Source organism: Halichondria panicea, chromosome 8 (genome assembly GCF_963675165.1).
Source record: "Halichondria panicea chromosome 8, odHalPani1.1, whole genome shotgun sequence".
Lineage (NCBI taxonomy): Eukaryota > Metazoa > Porifera > Demospongiae > Suberitida > Halichondriidae > Halichondria > Halichondria panicea.
In genome coordinates this window covers 5,320,306-5,338,921 of record NC_087384.1, presented here as the reverse complement: position 1 = coordinate 5,338,921, position 18,616 = coordinate 5,320,306, and the positions used below count along the sequence as shown (strand labels likewise).

Sequence of the window (18,616 nt, the reverse complement as noted above, 5' to 3'; positions counted from 1 at the left end):
CAGTCCTTCTTGTTCACTCAATGAAATACTCTTTTTTTCAGTGTTTTCATGGGAACCAGCTTTTAATTTGCTTGAGTCCTCCTCTGCAATAGCGTCAGATTCAGCTGTTTGGCATATATACTCGCACTGCTCAGGCAGTCTTCTATTAATTTTTTGCTTATTTCAATAAAGACTCTCCAACGGCCATCCTGTCGTGAAGGTAGTATCTCCGCATCTAAGTCCACCGATTGCTACATATATATATAATTATAGAGCCATAAACATGCAGTTTTCAGTGGACTGTATGCTCCGAGTAATTATCGTTTCTTCTGATTTGCAATCCCCATGCATGGCTGGCTGTAGCTGCATTATTACTATATGAGAGAATCACCTTGTAGATCTACATGCATAGGTTGTTATATATAAGTTAACTTAGCATGCAGATCCGCACCCCCTTTTTTACAGACTACCAAAATCTCTAATATAAAACTAAGGATCTTTACCATAATGAACTACAAAAAGACAAGATCAACTGGAAGATACTGGTATACACTATACATGAATGGTAGATAAGCATTATTTAATGTTCATGAGACTAGCTTGAACCTTTGCAATATTGCATGAGCACCTACAATCCCCCAGTAGGACTGGTATCACGACTACCACCTGATCGCAAGTTCCATTTTGTCCTCGGTTTCTTCCGTTGAAGGATGTGTTCCTATTAAACAGTTCTTGTCCTGAGGTGGTTCTTTTTTGTTCCAGTCACAAGCTCAAGTTTGCCTCTCCAATTTCGGTATGCCACGGATACTATGGTGCTATAGATAGCTGGTATACATGCATGTAGATGGTGCACATGTATACGTGCTGTACACTATTGGTGATCCATGGGCATGCCACGTATACTGTACCACAGTCTGTGGTGCTATATAGGTACTCAGGGAGAGGGGGTACATTGTTGGGTTACCCATGGATACGCGACGTGTACTATGGTGCTAAGCTATAATAATACAGTTACATAACCTATGCCCGGGTTGTGACATAATGGTGCTAGCTCTATAGATGTATACATTTTACCAGGAGTGCATGAATATTTTGACCCATTTAAATATGTTGATGGCATGCATAGTTGTGAATTGAAAGCTTCTTTGGAGTGCAATAAGTTATATACACGTATTAATTTATCAAGGGCGTATAAAGAGAAGAGGGCATGCAACTTGCAATGTATACTGTGTATGCGTCGTATTATTGATGAGTCAGCAGGATTTAACCAACAGTCCACTAGGGAATAGAGGAGGCTAGTCTAGCAATGTTTTTATTGTAGTTGCATGCCCTCTCTCTTTATATGCCCTTGGTATTATGTGCAATTCTCATGCAGATATCAAAATTAGTATCATTCCATCGCCATGCAGACCTCACCCGAAACCACAACTGCAGCTCCTTACACAGCAGCTTTGAGGACGAGGTTTGTCTATAATCACCATGTTCAATTGTATAAAAGACTAGCTCCCATAATTATATGTACTTATATCCCGTTGCTACGTTGTTGCCAAGTGCAATATGCAGCATAATGCACTGCTGAAAGTCATATTGCACTGACCACAAAACGCCCCTCTGGCATTAGACAGACAATTAAATTAAAATTAAATTAATACGCATGAGAAATAACAAGTATCAAAGTATGTCCAGCCATGCAGGAATGTATGTTCAGCACTGCTGGAGTTTCTTCTTGCAACCATGCAGGTTTTAAAATTGTCCAAGATTCATTTTGTGGAAGATTCTGTGTTCCTAGATCGACCTAGTCCTCGACCTCGTGATGCATGTCAATTCTGCTTCACCCTAGCACTAGAAGTGGCTCTTTATGCTGGGGGCATGAGCTGTTTTGCAGCAGTGTAGAAGCGAGCTTTCTTGGCTTGGTTATGAGGCTGAGCGTAGACCAGCAGCTAATACACGTACACATGTATTCACTGAGTAGTGGGGTGGGGCTGTTTCTTTGCAGCAGTAAGTGGGGCGGGGCTGTTTCTTTGCAGCAGTAAGTGGGGTGGGGCTGTTTTGCAGCACCAGAAGTGGGGTGGGGTTGTTTTGCAGATTTCAGCGTTGGAACTCCAACAATTTTGTGTCAAGCCATTCGTCGGTCATGCCAATCTTACACGCTGCAGATACTGGCGTCTAGAAGAGAGAAGAGATGGAGCTGTGTCTAGAGTTGTCTCTGTCTTTTTTTGTGCAGTTTATATTGTGTTACTAGGACAGTGTTATGTTGCTATGCCCTCGGGATATAAACTAGTTATAACACGTGCACTCGGGCTGCATGGCATATATTGCACTCAGCCCTCGGGGCTGGCGCCCTCGTGCTTCAGTGCAATATATTCCATACATCCCTTGTGCCCGTGTTATAACTATAATTAATTAATTGGTGGGTTATTGGTTTTCTGGTTTTCTGGTACAGTCATACACATTTGGTGATAATTCTCTTAATGTTCATTCAATTTAAAATCACATTGCAAATTATTTACCTCTTCTATAACACTCTAATGCTTTGAGCGAAAGCAAAACGTGGCGAGAGGCATTAGCAAGCGCACGCTTGCAACACTTGTTGCTATACTATACAAAAAATAATAATTATACATTGCTCGAGTAGTGTCTTTACTAAAGTACTATGTACTGTTCTTGAACTTCTCGCTTGTAATAATTATGTACATTCTGCGATCTACATATTCGTGTATGTACAAGCACGTGTGAACACAATACTAACAAGTTTCTCTGGCAGAAGTATGCCCTGGGCCTGAAACTGCTTTATAAGTTCGTCTTTCAGATATTCCTTAAGAGGTATTCGGACTTCTTTGTGTAGTCGCCACTCTCTCTCACGCTCCGTTTCAAAAAGTTTTTTGGGAAAATAACTGAAAAATGTGAGTGGAAAATCGTCCTCAGCCTCGACTGCCTTCCAATATCCAGGAATATGTGGTGCTAGAATGATGCTCGAGGGTAGTGCGACTTCTGTTAATGAAAAATGTTGTGTTATCATAAGATAGAAATAATCCAAGTGCTCGTCGCTAGGGGTTCTGAGAATACTTTCTATCACAGGAGTACTCAAGCTGTTCTTAACCATTTCAAAAGGCTCTGTTTTGTACTCGCAAGCACGGCTGACAATGATATGTGGTGGGTTGTTGGGGTCTGCATATTTAACAAGTAACGGCATTCGAAAAAGAAGATTGAGCCTCTCCTCTCGTTGGCGCTCTGTCTCAAATAGTGATATCTTAGGACATTTACCTGTACTAAACAATAGTTGAGGCCCTTTTTTCCCGAGGGTATCCCATGCACTTATGCCGCCCAATGTGGCAATGATTTCATCTCGTTTGCCAAGAAGTTTTGTTCCAAGTATGAGAAAAAAGTATTCGATATGTACATTCTGATCTGATAGATGACCGTACTCTCTCTCCAGTATTGCTCCAACTTTAGCAGTTCTATTTTCCATGTTAATGTACAGACAAAACTTTGTAACTATGTGAGTCACTTAAGTAGTCAGCAGCTATAGATTGCTGTTTGTTATTGTGGCTACTTTTATGGCCAAAACCATGACGTGCGTGAGCTGTTACTTATGAGTGCTATATATAGACAATACCATATTTACAGACTTATTGTTTAGACTTTTGCCGACAATAGGTATGTGTAGAATGTAATAGGGCGTAAAAATAATCATGTACGTACTTACCAGGTAAAGTCCCTGCGTAAAAATTTCTAACTGGCTTTTGTTTAATGTCATAATAATTATTATAGGCCTCACATAATACTGTCAACAGATTTCGCGTACATGAATATAGTATACTTCATGTGTAACAATAAGTCACTCACTGCCTTGCTCAAGATACGAATGTAGCATGGCAAAAGCACGATTAATGTCAACTCACACTCGATCTGTTTACCGAGTCTATATGGTATACCCAAATTCTGATAAGTAAACATTGGCTCTCCATTCTGGAATTCACAATACTGCACTATACAGACTTCCTGCTGACTCGTTTAAACATTCAAATTTCAAGTGCCCAATTATGACCATCTATAAGTGGATAAGCGAATATATTTGGCCACAATTCTGAGGTGTTGAATGACCCGTGTACCTTGTGTTCATTTGCTAATTAGTTCCTAGACTTTTGACGACACACACACACACTGACAACTGCACACACACATGCAGTAGCATCATTTTAGTGATGGCATACTTGAAATGGTTGTGTAACAGTGTATTCCTGCGTGCATATAATATTATAGATATAGTAGTGCTTATCGAGTACTTTTGATTGAACAAATCTGCATGTACATGGAATAATTATATCCTTTAGCTGGTTTAAGCTTATCAGCTCTACAGCATAATAGATATAGAAGCGCTTTTTATAGGCAAGGAATCCATGAAACATGAATTTCAGTGTAAGTACGACAAAGTTATGACAACATTATGAAGGTCAAACTCAACACAAATAGACTTTAAACGATATAAGAATTAATGTTTATGACCACAGTTTTGCATGAGGGGCCACTTACGAAGTGTTTTGCTATTCTCATGGAATAACCCATGTAGCTTCTATTCATGTAATATTGACAGCCAAAGTGTGACAACAGCATATCCCTGTGTGCATAGATAAAAGCTACTTTTCAAGTTGTAGACGTGTATACACACATAATTTATGTTAAACAGTAATGTGCTGGAATGGTGGCTGGGCCCCCACCCAGTTTGATCTGTGACCTGTCTATAATGTTATAAGAAACTGAGTGTCATAATTATTAGTACTATACGTAAGAGCTAATTTCCACTTCTACAAAAACAATCGCAGAACTGCATGTGTATCTCAATACTCTGTTACAAAAATTAGTCCAACAATTATAATCTGTTCAGTTAGGATGTGGCCTCTTTAATTATCGGGGTGTATTTACAAGCTCGTGTTATTATAACCTGAACTTTTGGCTTCAGGTCATTAATAAGCCTCATTTCTTCAAGCTTAGGTCCCAATTTTTCAATAAGAGGCATTCGTACCTCCCCGTTGAGTATTTTCTCCCTCTCTCGTTCTGTCATTGGTTGCATTTTCTTTGGAAAAAAGCCAAAAAAGTTCCTGGCCACGTTGTTTGAGGTTCCACTGCTTCCCAATCTCCTGGTAGTGTTTTTAGCACTGCTAATGCCTCAATGTGCACCTTTTCGTCCTTTATCGTATGTTGTTTTGTGCCGCTGCTTTCTTCTCTGACAACAGCTTGTACAAAAAGGTAAAAGTATTCAATGTGAGTGCTTCGTATGGTATTGTGCTCGTACACGTTTTCCATAATATCCCCAATCTTATCTGTTGTTATCTCCTGGCTGCTAGCACATTCCATATTCTCTTTGTACAGACAAGCTCTACTAAACATGCTATGAATGTCAGGACAGTTTTTGCTCAAATCTGTAATCAAAGGCTTTCGAATAGTATCGTTTATCTTTAATTCAATGTCGCGTTCATCATTCGGATTCGTTGTTGCTTTTGAGTTCTGAAAGAAAAGGACTCCATCCCATCCTGCCACTGATTTGACCCATTGATTCGGACCTATCATAAAACGGTTGATGGTATCAATTACTTCTTTTTGGCTGATTGGAGAGTTACTAATTTCTTGTCCAAGCTTGATGTAGAAGCATCCAATGTGTGTATTTGGTGGCTCAGAACCATACTCTTGTTGTAGGTGATCACCAATGTCGTCAGTAAGTAGTGTCACTGCCATTTCTTTCCTTGCCATGCTCTGCACAAATTGCTTGCCAATGGATTCTTCCGTGGAGTATAAGGCCGGATGTTACTACACTTACAATTTTCTGATTTGCTACTTTTTATAGTGGGAAGTTAATTGTCTATCACTCTATATAATATTTTGAACTTGAAGTCTTATACTATAGCAGAGATTTTATGGTTGTAAATAGCATGCAGTCCTTGTCTGAAGTGAGTGTATTCTGTACTCTTTACTTGCTTATAAAATAGTTGATCAAAACAATACATCAATTTATATCTTGCATAGTTTAGTTAGTCACATGTAACATCCTGTGCATGCAACTATTGTCTGAACGTGTACTGTTGTACTGTTACTGACAGTATTATTTTTATACGTTAACAGAATTAACTCTCTCACATTCAAATACTCACTGTAAACTGTCTTAACTTATATATTAATGTTTGTGTCTCTGCTTGCATACTAGATATTTTATTCTGATGTTACACTATAGTATCACATGATTTATAGCATCCTATTACTAATCGTATTCATAACTTTAGACATCCTTGGTATAGTCTTCTTGCATACAACTATCGGGCTTTTTGTCATTACCATAGGCTTCACATAACAGGGCTTCTGTTAGTAAACAGGTGCACAGTATAAGTCACTGTCCTGCGCTCAACGGATACGTACATGTATGTAGCATATTTATTTGTGGCCATGTTAACATGTTTAGAGCTAGTGATCAGTAGCTCAGAATCTGCACTTAATAGCTAGACCATTAGTTAATACAATCTGTATTGAATATGTCTATATAGCCACAGACATGGTAATTAAGGTACATGTATAGTAAGTACATAGTTCCTTGTGTTGTGTATGAATTACCTATTAATAAATTATATTGTTTCATCGCTCACACAACATGTCTGTGGCTATATAGACGTATTCAATACAGATTGTATTGACTAATGGTCTAGCTATTAAGTGCAGGTTCTAAATGATAGAGCTACTGATCATGTTTACGGTACCAATGATAATGTTTCTTTACAGTGTGTATACCGGTATGATAATAATTATAGCTATTCTAAATCAGTCTTTATACATACTCCCCTATAGGTGTCCTGACAGTGTTGTAAAACATTAAGGAAGTTACAGCTTATTGTTTGTTGTATTGTATATACAATCACTCTGCATGAGTGTTTACTGTATTCATAACACTAGCACTAGACTTCCTGCCGACTCGTTAAAAACATTCAATTCAAATTTCAAATGCCCAATATTCATGACCATCTAAGTGGATAAACAAACATTGGCCACAACTCTGGGGTGTCACCCGTTAACTAGCTGTGTACCTTGTACATTTATACATTTGCTTAATTATAGTTAAATTAGACTTTTAGACGACACACACACACTTTAGTATTATGCTATTGTTTTATCCCATGTGTGCGTAGATAAAAAAGTACTTAGTATTTTTGCATAACAATTTACATAGTACATACCGTATAGCGGGTATATTTCGAGGGTATAAATGTTCGCGGTTTTCGCGGATTGAGCCTGTACCGCGAAAATTTATACCCACGAAAATTATGAATAGTAGGCGTGTTCAGTATTATGGATTCGAGGCTAACGGTGTGGAGGTACAGCTGCATGTTGATGTGCGCATGCGCCAAAAGGCTGGAACTCAGACCACGAAAATAAAATCCGCGAAATTCTTTGTAATGGTCCATCTGCGAAGATTTATACCCTCGAAATATACCCGCTATACGGTAGAGCTTTGTATGCAATGTGTTTGAGTGGCACATCACACTCAAATGCAATCACAATTGTACTGTCAAAACACAAACAGGTGAATAAAATGTTTGTCACAATCATGCTAACGATATACCGTATGTTCAAACATCAAATTGTTAGGATGTGTTCATTCTGTTGGTGTGTATTTGCAAGCTCGTGTGATTATGACCTGAACTTTTAGCTCCAGGCCAAGACTGTCATGAATCTTCTTACCTTCAAGTTTAGCTTCCAATCTTTCAATAAGAGGTATTCGTACCTCCCCATTAAGTAGTTCCTCCCGGTGTCGTTCATTTAACCCGTTTGGAAAAAAGCCAAAAAATGTTCCTGGCCATGTTTCTTGGGGTTTCACTGATTTCCAATTTCCCGGTAGTGTTTTGAGCTCTTCCAAAGCCTTACTTTGCACCTTTTCATTCTTTATTTTGGCTTGTTTCTTGTCAAAGCTTTCCTCTCTGACAACTGCTTGTATGAAAAGGTAAAAATAGTCGATGTGGGTGCTTCCTGTGACGTTGTGCTCACACACGTATGTTAATTTTTCCCCGATTTCCTCTGTTGTTATCTCACGGCTATTTTCTGTGTATAAACATGCTCTACTAAGTATGATATGGATGCCAGTATCATGTCCTTGCAAATCTGTCATCAACTTCTCCCGAATTTGAGCGTTCATCTCTTCCTCGTGTTTACGTTCATCAGTTGTTGTTGTTTCTGGGGCTTTGAAGAAAAATACTCCTGGCTCTGTTTTTCCCCATTTGGTCGATCCTAGTATACTTTTGAGGGCATCAATTGCTTTTAGTAGAATCCTGGGATACTGACAAATTTCTTGTCCAAGCTTGATGTAGAAGCATCCAATATGTGTATTTGGAGGCTTAGAACCATACTCTTCTTTTAGATGAATACCAATACTGTCAGTTGGAGCTAGTTGCTCTGCCATTTCTCCACTTATAATTACTACACTGTTTATGTATAATACTGGAATCTCTCAGTTGAAGCTCACATGCAGTTACTGATTCTTTCCCAATGCAGGCACTTGATTGGAATAAAATGTACATCAATCTTTAGTCACATGCAACATCCGGTGCATGTATAACTACATATACGTATGAATGTTCACTGCTTATAACTGCACGTGTAGTAAATGTATAATTATGGTATGTATAGCCTGTATTCATATTTTCTTTGTTCCTAATTTTTAACGATACTCCCACACAATATGAATTTTAAATATGTATAGATAGCTGTCAGCCTCGATTTCTGGATATAAAATTAATGTTTATATACAGCACATTACATACCTTGATATTATATACGTATAGGGTTTCACTGTGAGCCAAACCACCCACACAACATGTCTGTTGCTATATATGTATTCAATACACCTTGTAGGTATATTATATTGTATATATGTATTGACTAATGTTCGCCAGCCTGAGGTCAGATTATGAAGTGGAGTTAATGATCACTTCTAACATTTTTACTGGTATAGCAATGATAACATTGGCAATTATTACATAGTGTGTTTTATAGCTGCATGCATGCATGATGATTTAGCTGCGTTTACTATTCTTCACACAGGCCGCTATATATAGGTGTCCTGGTAGCGTTAACTAAACTTCAAGGAACAGCTCATTGTTCAATGTATATACTTTATAGTGTACATGCAGTCTTAGTTATTCACAACATGAGCACTAGACTTCCTGCCGACTCATTCAAGGATTCAAATCATATATTTCACGACCATTTAAGCGGCCCATGAATAATTATAAGCCATATACATGCATGCATGTGTAAACAGAAATACTTTCCCTGATACATCTTACATGTTATATGTAGCTATAATTATGTGTGGCCAAGCGGCCTTGGGTTCCACCCTTCGGATAAGTGTTGCAAACTCGAGAGTAGTACGTGCAACTGCTGAGGAAAGATGTTGTGTTGTCGTAAAATATAGATATACGTGTGCATAGAATGGTGCCTATATCGAGTAATTTCGAGTAAAATACATTGAGCTTTGTATATGTATACGTATATACAATGCAATGTCCTTGCATGAATGCATGGTGGCAGCTTCATTGAGCTGAGGCCCAAAGTATTGGTACTTATAGGCTTATTACATACGTTATTTTAAGAGTTTCCAAATTAACGCATGACAATCATAAAAACTGTACCACTATTTGGTCGTACACGTATACGTATACGTATATGTACTTTGAACACACAACATACTTTTAGTCACTATAACCATAGATAAACGAACAAAAAGGGATTGGAAACGCCTCACGTGATCCATTACAATCTCAACGTGTGACGTCACACCCTCAGAATAGGCTTGTTACGCTCCAGAATCTATGCACTGGTTGAGCTCTGCCCACTTTTCTCTTCAGCCGATTTCTACAGGGGGAAATCCAAGTATGCACTGAACTTCTAGCATCCACATGGTTTGCCAGATAGCTCCAACTGATGCTCCAGGACGCTCACACTGGCAGTTGTGCTTGGATTTGTGCTCAAAACAGCTACATTTTAAGGTTTTGTTCCTATATCTCACTTTTGCAAGTCTATTACTTACTGAATGCTGTATTATATGAAAGCTCATATTCAATAGAATGGGAATAGCCATCAATGCTGGCATTCTATTATAAAAATAATAATTGGTAACTACTTGTAGTAAATTTTCTCTATCATGTTACCGGTCCTCCACAGTGACTTCTAAGTTAGCGTGAGTAGCGTTTAATGTGTTTTCTAATTGTTTATGCATAGTAGAATAGGAATATGACATTTATTTTTGGTATTGCTTTAATACCTGGATATGAGCCATGTGTACCTTTCATTACATACATTTTTGACGCTGTGTGTGTATATACTTTGTAATGATTTTAACATGTCATGTTTGTACGTATTGTGTTAATTTTGTGATTCAGACGAGTTATCAATGACAAGCTTCTCCCAGAGACCCAGGAATAAATTGTTGTACAATGTTACAACAATGTATTATACAATAATAATAATTTATAATCGATTTATTTATTATACAATTAATTTTACAAAACAATTAAAAATTATGTCTGATGTTGCAGTGTCTCTCTACGTTTAATACACTTTGCTTCTTGCTTCCGAGCAAAATTGTACTAGTGTAACTAGATCTAACAAGTTGGACAATTATTAGATCTAACAAGTTGGACACAACACAACAACAGATCCTCTCATCATAAGTTCAGCAGATGCATCTTCTTCTTCAGGGATGTAAACAGTAGCATGCTCCACCAGAGTTGAACCTCTATTACAGTCTATAAACAGTCCAACATAATTTTACAGATTCTAGATGCTGTTCCTACTACGCAAATGGACTTTGAGCGAAGACCTTGCACCATGCATGCATGTGTACGTATATAAATTTAGGCCTTACTTGTACAAGTGGGTGGTGTTGGAGACCAGGTACCATCACTCCTACAAGTAATTACTCTTCTATCTATGGTTCCACTGATGGTGTACCCAGTGTCACAGGTGTAGGTGGCCATGTTGGTGGTTGCATCGTATGAGATCATTCCATTATAGACAGCGGACTCAGTGTGGGGCAGGGAGCTGTGGGGGGTGGGGGTTAGTATTGGACATAGCAGCTATATTTGCTGCCATGGATATGTCAAACATGCGTGCATACATAATTATCGTTGCTATGGGCTTGCAGTGGAAGAAGAGTTAATTTTAGAGCTTCCTGTCATGTGACCGTAACTAGCCTCTATTACGTGGGCCAGATAGGCGTTTCCAATCCTTTTCTGTTCGTTTATCTATGCTATAACTGCCACCTGTAATTATATACAATTGTCAAGTATGTACACAATCAAATTAAGTGTTTAGGATGTGTATTTGCAAGCTCGTGTAATTATAACTTTAATTTTTATCTTTGAACCACCTCTCGCAGTAACATTTAAAAGCTTAGCTTCCAGTCTTTCAATAAGAGGCATTCGTACTTCTCCGTTGAGTATTTTCTCCCTCTCTCGTTCTGTCATCGGTTGCATTTCCTGAAAATAGCCAAAAATGTAGGTTGTTATAGACTACTTAGAATGCAGATCCATAGTGATACACCCCATTTTTTTACGGACTTAGGTCATATCCTAGCAACGTTCACATTGCAAATGTTTTTTTAGTTTTGAGATACCCCCCCCCTCCCCCCTGTATGACACCCTGACGGTATACCACTCCCACACACTTGTGACACTCACAGCTTGAGTCCTCCTCAGAGTCTGTGTTGGCAGTCAGAGCTTCGACTCATTAAGTCCATCACACTCTCAATCAGTGAAGGTCAGTTTACTGTATATATACATGTAGTTGAAAGCCCAGATGCATGCTTTCACTATAGCAAGCACTCGCAGATGTTAGCATGCATTATAGTGATTACTATACATGCATGCATGTATGTATGTATGTGAGAGATGCACATTCTAAATTGACATTGTCATTTCATTGTGAACTCTGGATTGTCTATATATATGTATATGTAGCTATTGAACAGTCTATAAACACTTGGTCTATATAATTATGAGACCATGTAATCATGTATCTCAAGAGCCTAATCCACGATGAGGTGAATGTATATATTATGCATGTTAACATTGCACATCTCGAGCAGACCATCTCGACCAGGACTCTGTCCCCATGCAGTCAAAGTGACCCGTCATTTCTACGAGGGAGATGATGATACATTCACCACGGATATAGCCGCCATTGCCCCCCCTGACCAGCTACCCCCCACCAGCTGGAGGAGGTTCAGCTCAAACTTTGTGGCATCGAAATCTAGTGGAGGGATAGCTGGAGACTATAGTGAGCCCAGTGATACAAGTGGGTGATGTACGGGCATTATAACGTATAGTCTTGTGTATCATAAATATGCCTCTATCGGTGCGCATGTGCAAGCGAGGTGTATACGGTAGTGTGTTTGTGAGTTTGTGTCTGTGTCTGTGTAATGTGTAATATATAGACTAGCTGCTACAGTTGCTCAAGGAGCAATGAAGTGTAAGTAAGAGTTTCTATATATAGGCTTCTAGTCGTGTTTTCTTGGATTTAAATTCGTGGATTTGCAAAATAATGCTTCATTTTATAAGGATCAATGAAGTGTAAGTGAGGGTTTCTATATAGGCTTCTAGTCACGTTTTCTTGGATTTTAATTCGTGGATTTGCAAAATGCTTCGTTCTCAAGTTATGCGTTATGTCTAATTGGAATGCCTTTTCAGAAGAGTTTGTAGAAAAACTTGTCCATGATAGAGTGTTAATTGCTACTCTACTTAGTAGTTAGCTCTGAACTAGAACGCTAGCTATTGGTAACTGCAAGAGTGAGAAGAGAGCTGCAAGGCTCTTTATTCATTTAGACTGGACTTTTGGCATCGATCGTTTTTCACAACAATCATGTTGATCAGTATACTCATGCACTCTTTGAGTTTCTCTGTGACTCTGGTTCTGTGCAAGCAGCAACATTTATGCAAAATGTTCATCATGTTATTGCTATAATAGTAGTGACTTTATAGCTTTGACACCTTCACCGAGGCATCAGCACCTGCGGTGCTTTCATTATTAGAACAGTACATTGTGCTGCTGTATTCCTGTACGTAGTTACAGTAACATGTTGGTACTGATACGAATACCATGTAAACGTATATATATACTATATACTGTCATGTAGATTTGACTTTTGTTGCATTTTGAGTGGGCAGATCAAAGGAAACACTGTGCCAATATCTGCCATATGGCACAGGTCAAGCCTTGAACTGTGCCACTATCTAGATACTGGCATAGTATGGCTGAAGTGACCTAAAACCCCCCCTCCACCCAGTAACCTGAAACGGTTCCTTTTATAGTATAACACTGTTAAACAGATTCAGTGGTAGGCAGAAAACGTTTTTCATGCGTCTGGTGCATTCCACAGCCACCACAAGTAGTTGAAAGTAGTTGTCCTATAAAAGGAGTGATGTGTACACGGAAAGGAATGCACAAGGAATGCAACAAATCAGTTGTTACACAGCTCACTCGTGCGCACATTGGATATATTATTGTTGTCTTGACAGTCGTCTGCAGACTATAATTATATAAGCTCAACAAATGTTCTTGCACCTATCGTTACCATGCATATATAGGCTTCATACGTATATAACAGGGCTTCTGTTTAGCATATAAACAGTGTACAATAAGTTACTGCCTTCCTCAATGGATAGCATGTATTTGTAGTCATGTACATGCAGGTAAGGTACATGTATTCCTACACATAGTTCCTCGTGTTTGTACATTAATTGTATCGATCAATGACACAATAATTATAGACATACTGTATATATTGTGTGTTCACTAAATGCTCTATAGCCAAGTGTACAAATTCTGCTACTACATGATCATGCATACTGTAAACGTGTACTACTGTCCTTTACAGTGTGTATACAGGTACTGTATACCCTCACGAAAATAAGCCCATCTTGAATAAACATTCACCCCCTCTTTTGCTTCGATTTTGCACAAGGGTATTTTGACTCTATTATATACGCCCACCCAAAATGGATATAACATTGTTGTGTTGTCAATGAAATGTTCCTACTATGAAATATACTGAAGAATTGTCATAGTGCCAAGTGTAAACCTCGATTTCAGGCCGCAGGTGGGCGTATATTCGAATGAAAACACGCCGTTCGCGATTAAACGCCCAGTCCCCTAATCAGCCTATAGTATATAAACTTCTTGTAGAAAATAGTGGGCATATTTTCGCGAGGGTACGGTATAGGATTAGTTTCTTTCATTGCATATTATACTGTGTGACTGCATGTGTGTGTACAAAACGAAAGCAGCTATACTTATGTACAATAATTATGCAGTGTTATAACTAACTATATTTCTCGTGTAAAATCTGTATACTATATATACGATAGTCAGAAACTATGATATTTTATGCCAGTATTAGCATTTTTATCTTTAAGGGCTCTGGTTATCAAAACCTGAACTTTCCGCTCGACCCTGTCCCCAGTCTTGGGATAAGCTGTCATGACTTCATCTTCTAACATTTTCATGAGAGGAAGTCGAACTTCACGATTGAGACGAGCTTCCCTTTCACGCTCTGTTTTATCGACGTGTGCCTTTGGAAAATCTCCCAAGAAGGTATCTGGCCAATCATCTTGCGGTTCCACTTTCATCCAATTTCCTGGGAGTGTCCTAAGAAATGAAGAAACATTCAATATCTGTGGGTGATTAATCATGAGGTAGAAGAAATCTTGATGGGTGTTCTTTGCATCCTGTTGTTGAGCATTGGTTTGTTCCATAACATCTCCGATGTCAATCGCTTGGACAGTTTTGATAGTTTTTTGACTCATCTCATAGCTGGGGTAGAGGCAAGCTCTATGAACTGTGACCATCGTGTCTGTATTTCTAGAAATTGGGGATCGAAGATATTCGTCGATAGCCTTCTCCCTTTCTTCTTCGTTTGTTTGTTTTGGGAAGCAAATCATTATAAAACCTGGCCATTTTGGATCTACCATTGCGCAGAAATCATTCCCTAACTTTGTTTTTAGATCAGGAATAAACGTCTCTGCAATAGTGGCTTTCTTTTCAGATACTCGAAAGTAGAAGTAATCGATATGTACATTTTGATCTGTTGGTGGAGAATATTTGTCTTGCAATAGCTTTCCAATTTCATCCGTGGTCATAGGTTTAGGTGAAAGGCTCTGGGCCATTGTGTTTAAAGACTTACAGTATGGAGTTTTTCTCAGCTCTGTAAGAATTAGGTTACTTTAGTGAGTCAGCAGTTACTTTTATGGTCAAAACCATCGCATGCACGAGCCGTCACTGCCTTAGATAAACACGCACACTAACTTTTACTATTAAGGGTATACCTATTGAGCAAATACAGTATACACAGCTTTCAATGTATGTATAATGCAATTGAGTGGTATATCTATTGAGCACATTGAGATTTGTGTTTGAGTGGTGGAGTGGTGGCATCTGCATAGAAATTCCCCAAATTAATGCATTTATAATATTCACAAAAACATCACAATTAAACTGACCATTTTACTTATACATGAATGCACATTGTCAGAGAGGAAAGCAAAAGACAAGCTAAGAAGAATAAAAAGGAGGCTTTACATGAGCTCAAAACACTATACAGGGAAATTGAAACCTCTTATTGAAAGATTGGAAGCTAAGCTTGAACGTAAGAAGCTAGAGTCATGGCCTGGAGCTAAAAGTTCAGATCATAATCACATGAGCTTGCAAATACACACCAACAGAATGAACACATCCAATGTTTGAACATATGATTTATATTGACAAGGAGGCTTACCATGAAGATCAATGCCAATACTGTCAGTTGAAGCTAGTTGCCCTGCTATTTCTCCACTTCTAGTTAACTGGAACTCTCAATACAGGCACACACTGTATTCTTTTTATAGAATTTTGATTCTATCTTTAGTCACATGCACCGGATGGTATATGGTATGTCTATAGCCTGTATTCTTTGTTCCTAAAGTTTGTATTTAATACGTCTATGGCAACACGCACGCATTTGTGTGGGTGCATGAGTGCATGTTTGCTTTATTCACAACACTAGCACGTTTGTTTGGGTGGTTTGGCTCACAGTGAAACCCTATATACGTATATACAGTAGCTATATAACTGCTGTACACGTTTACTCAGAAATCGAGGCTGACAGATATATCTATTAGAGCATTTGATTCATGTGTGCATGGGGGTGTCGTTAAACTTTTGGAACAAAGAAAATTGTTTAAACAAGAGCTAGCAGTGGCATTCGAATAGTCTGATTTCCCCTCGTTGGCGCTCTGTCTCAATTGGTGATGTTTTAGGAAATGTCCATGCGTATATGCAGTTCAGGCCATTCCGAGTGTTCACAACGCTGCAGCACTATATATACTTCCTGTCGACTCATTCAAGCATTCAAATTATAGTACCCATTAATGTTCGTGACCATTTAAGTGAAAGTTTGATTCACAATTCTCAGGGAGTCACGTACTCGTTACAACGAATTGTTTTATGGAATGGCTTGTTTACATAATATTGTTGCTTAATTAGTTCCCAGATGTTTTGACGACACACACTATAAATTTTAGCGTTTTTGGCCAAATATTTTGTGTGTAACAGTGTATCCCTGTGTGTGTGGTGTATTCATATTTTCTTTGTTCCCAACATTTTACAACACCCCCAAAAGTCTGTATTTGCTGTAACAGCCATAAAGGTTGTTTTTCCGCGTTTGGTGGGGAACACGGATGGCTGGTCAAGCTCTGTATATTGATTATATGTGTAGCCTATATCCACACGTGATCACCTTTCCTGTTACAGTATCTATGCTGAAATCCAAGATATTATTGGAGTGCCAGTATGCTCTACCACATTGGACATGAAATGTGAGTGTGGTTTCCTGTTTGCCCGTATTGAGAGGTTAAGCTTCTTCACTATTAATTGCATTTTCTCATTAACGCTCATTGCTGAATGGATCGTTGAAAATCAATTTTCGGGCTGTCCATGCAACCATTATTTTCTACCCTTTCAGCCTCTGTTCTAAGTTTATCAAGGCTTGCTCAGAGTCTTTTAGCTTGATCCATTAGCCCAACAATAGTTTATTGGGAGTACAGTGTTGGGATCTTTCTTACCATTCCTATATGAAGTATTTGCAACTTCATATATAGGGTAGAGTTGCTGCCATGTTTTACATGTGTCATGCACTTACAATTAACGTTCTTGTGATAAGTTTCGTCAAGAATAAGAGTGCTGTATAAATAGTTAACGTAGAACTGCATTTACCATCACTGTCGTCACTATTCAATTAATGAGTGCTGTGGAGTAAACTGTGGTCTGTGGTTTGTAGCACTGCCGAACTGCACAACTAGCATGTATGGTTTCTGGGAAGTTGCTAACATACTATCAAGTGATGGCACTGTAGCAGTTCAACACTCTTACTCTTATCTATACTCTTGGTTTCATATAGACTAGACTGTGACATGCCATTACAATTTTCTGGCTGTTATGTTATACGCATAATTATAGCAGAAAGTTGTCTATGACTGTATATACATGTATTGTTATTGAAACTCACAGTTATTGATTCTTTCGCAGATTTGCAGACTTTGTATAGTACCAAGTAGCTGTTTCATGAGTACTTAGTGTCACATATATTTGGTCAAAACAATAATTTTAGTACATGAAACATCCGGTGGTGTATGTGTGTAATTATGTACATTCTCGTGTTTATACGTGTTGCTGTTAATTGTGTTGTGTAAGCCAGTTCACGTGTGCTGACTATATATTGTGACGTGGCCTATAAGAAGATGCCCCTTAGCATGCACATTTTATCAAATTGAATAGAACATACCTTAAGCTTCAAAATTATATCAAGATTGCCTATAAAGTTTGCACTTTCAATTAGCCTGAGATATTTTTGAGTAGTTGGTAAATAAATTTGCCGTGACATCATCATTGATATTCAAGTTAAAAGATTAATTTCTTTATATAAAAGATTATGGTCGTTCAGTGTGTGTCTCTTCAATATGCACCATTAATTTTGTTTAAAACATCGCTACCCGACGGCCAAAACTTTGTAGCCAGATAAAAGTTAAGCTTGGAATACTTGAAAGAAAAGCAGTTTGCCTAAACTTTAGCTAGCAAATTGTGGATACCCCTGATGTGGGAAATCGACAAAACGAAGTTCCATGATGAAGCTTATAATGTTTCTCATAAGGTCGTCGTCTCTGCTTGTGCCTGCATTGACTAACGCCACAACTGCTGCGTTATCCTAACGGAAGTGGAGTGACTGCATGGCCTTGCCACTCCTCACCCCATATTGCCACGGCAATGACAATGGGTCCCATGGATGTGGGCCATTTGAGCTGGAACCATGTAGAGCTGGGTATAGAATGCCTCACATGCATCCCCACGACCCCGACGAGTCCGAGGTGACAAGCCTGGTGGGGTGTAACTTATCAAACCGGGATATCGTTGCGACGCCATTCCAGTGTGCAATGTATAACGACCACCATCAAATGTCCGATCGAGCCAACATGCATGTTTAGGCGAATGTAGCGTTTAACTTCCATTGACAGGTTGATGACATTATTATAGGTGTCTTGATAGCCTTTAAGGAACAGCTCATTGTTCATTG

At 38.6% G+C, this 18,616-nt stretch overlaps 2 long non-coding RNA genes across 4 annotated transcripts; one reads left to right on the top strand and one right to left on the bottom strand.

Annotated features, from left to right (window-relative positions):
* Positions 1-448: 448 nt before the first annotated feature.
* LOC135339481 (uncharacterized) lies at positions 449-2,274 on the top strand. 2 transcript variants are annotated; one of them, XR_010396012.1, is made up of 4 exons: positions 449-524; positions 622-772; positions 1,389-1,441; positions 2,136-2,274. It is a non-coding gene; the product is annotated as an uncharacterized LOC135339481 (long non-coding RNA). The 2 variants fall into 2 exon arrangements; XR_010396011.1 differs by having other exon boundaries at positions 475-524; positions 625-772.
* An 8,199-nt stretch (positions 2,275-10,473) lies between these two features.
* LOC135339476 (uncharacterized) lies at positions 10,474-17,660 on the bottom strand. 2 transcript variants are annotated; one of them, XR_010396010.1, is made up of 5 exons: positions 17,555-17,660; positions 11,697-11,784; positions 11,135-11,495; positions 10,883-11,058; positions 10,474-10,763 (listed from the first exon to the last, which is right to left on the bottom strand). It is a non-coding gene; the product is annotated as an uncharacterized LOC135339476 (long non-coding RNA). The 2 variants fall into 2 exon arrangements; XR_010396009.1 differs by having other exon boundaries at positions 10,883-11,495.
* Between the last annotated feature and the right edge of the window lie 956 nt (positions 17,661-18,616).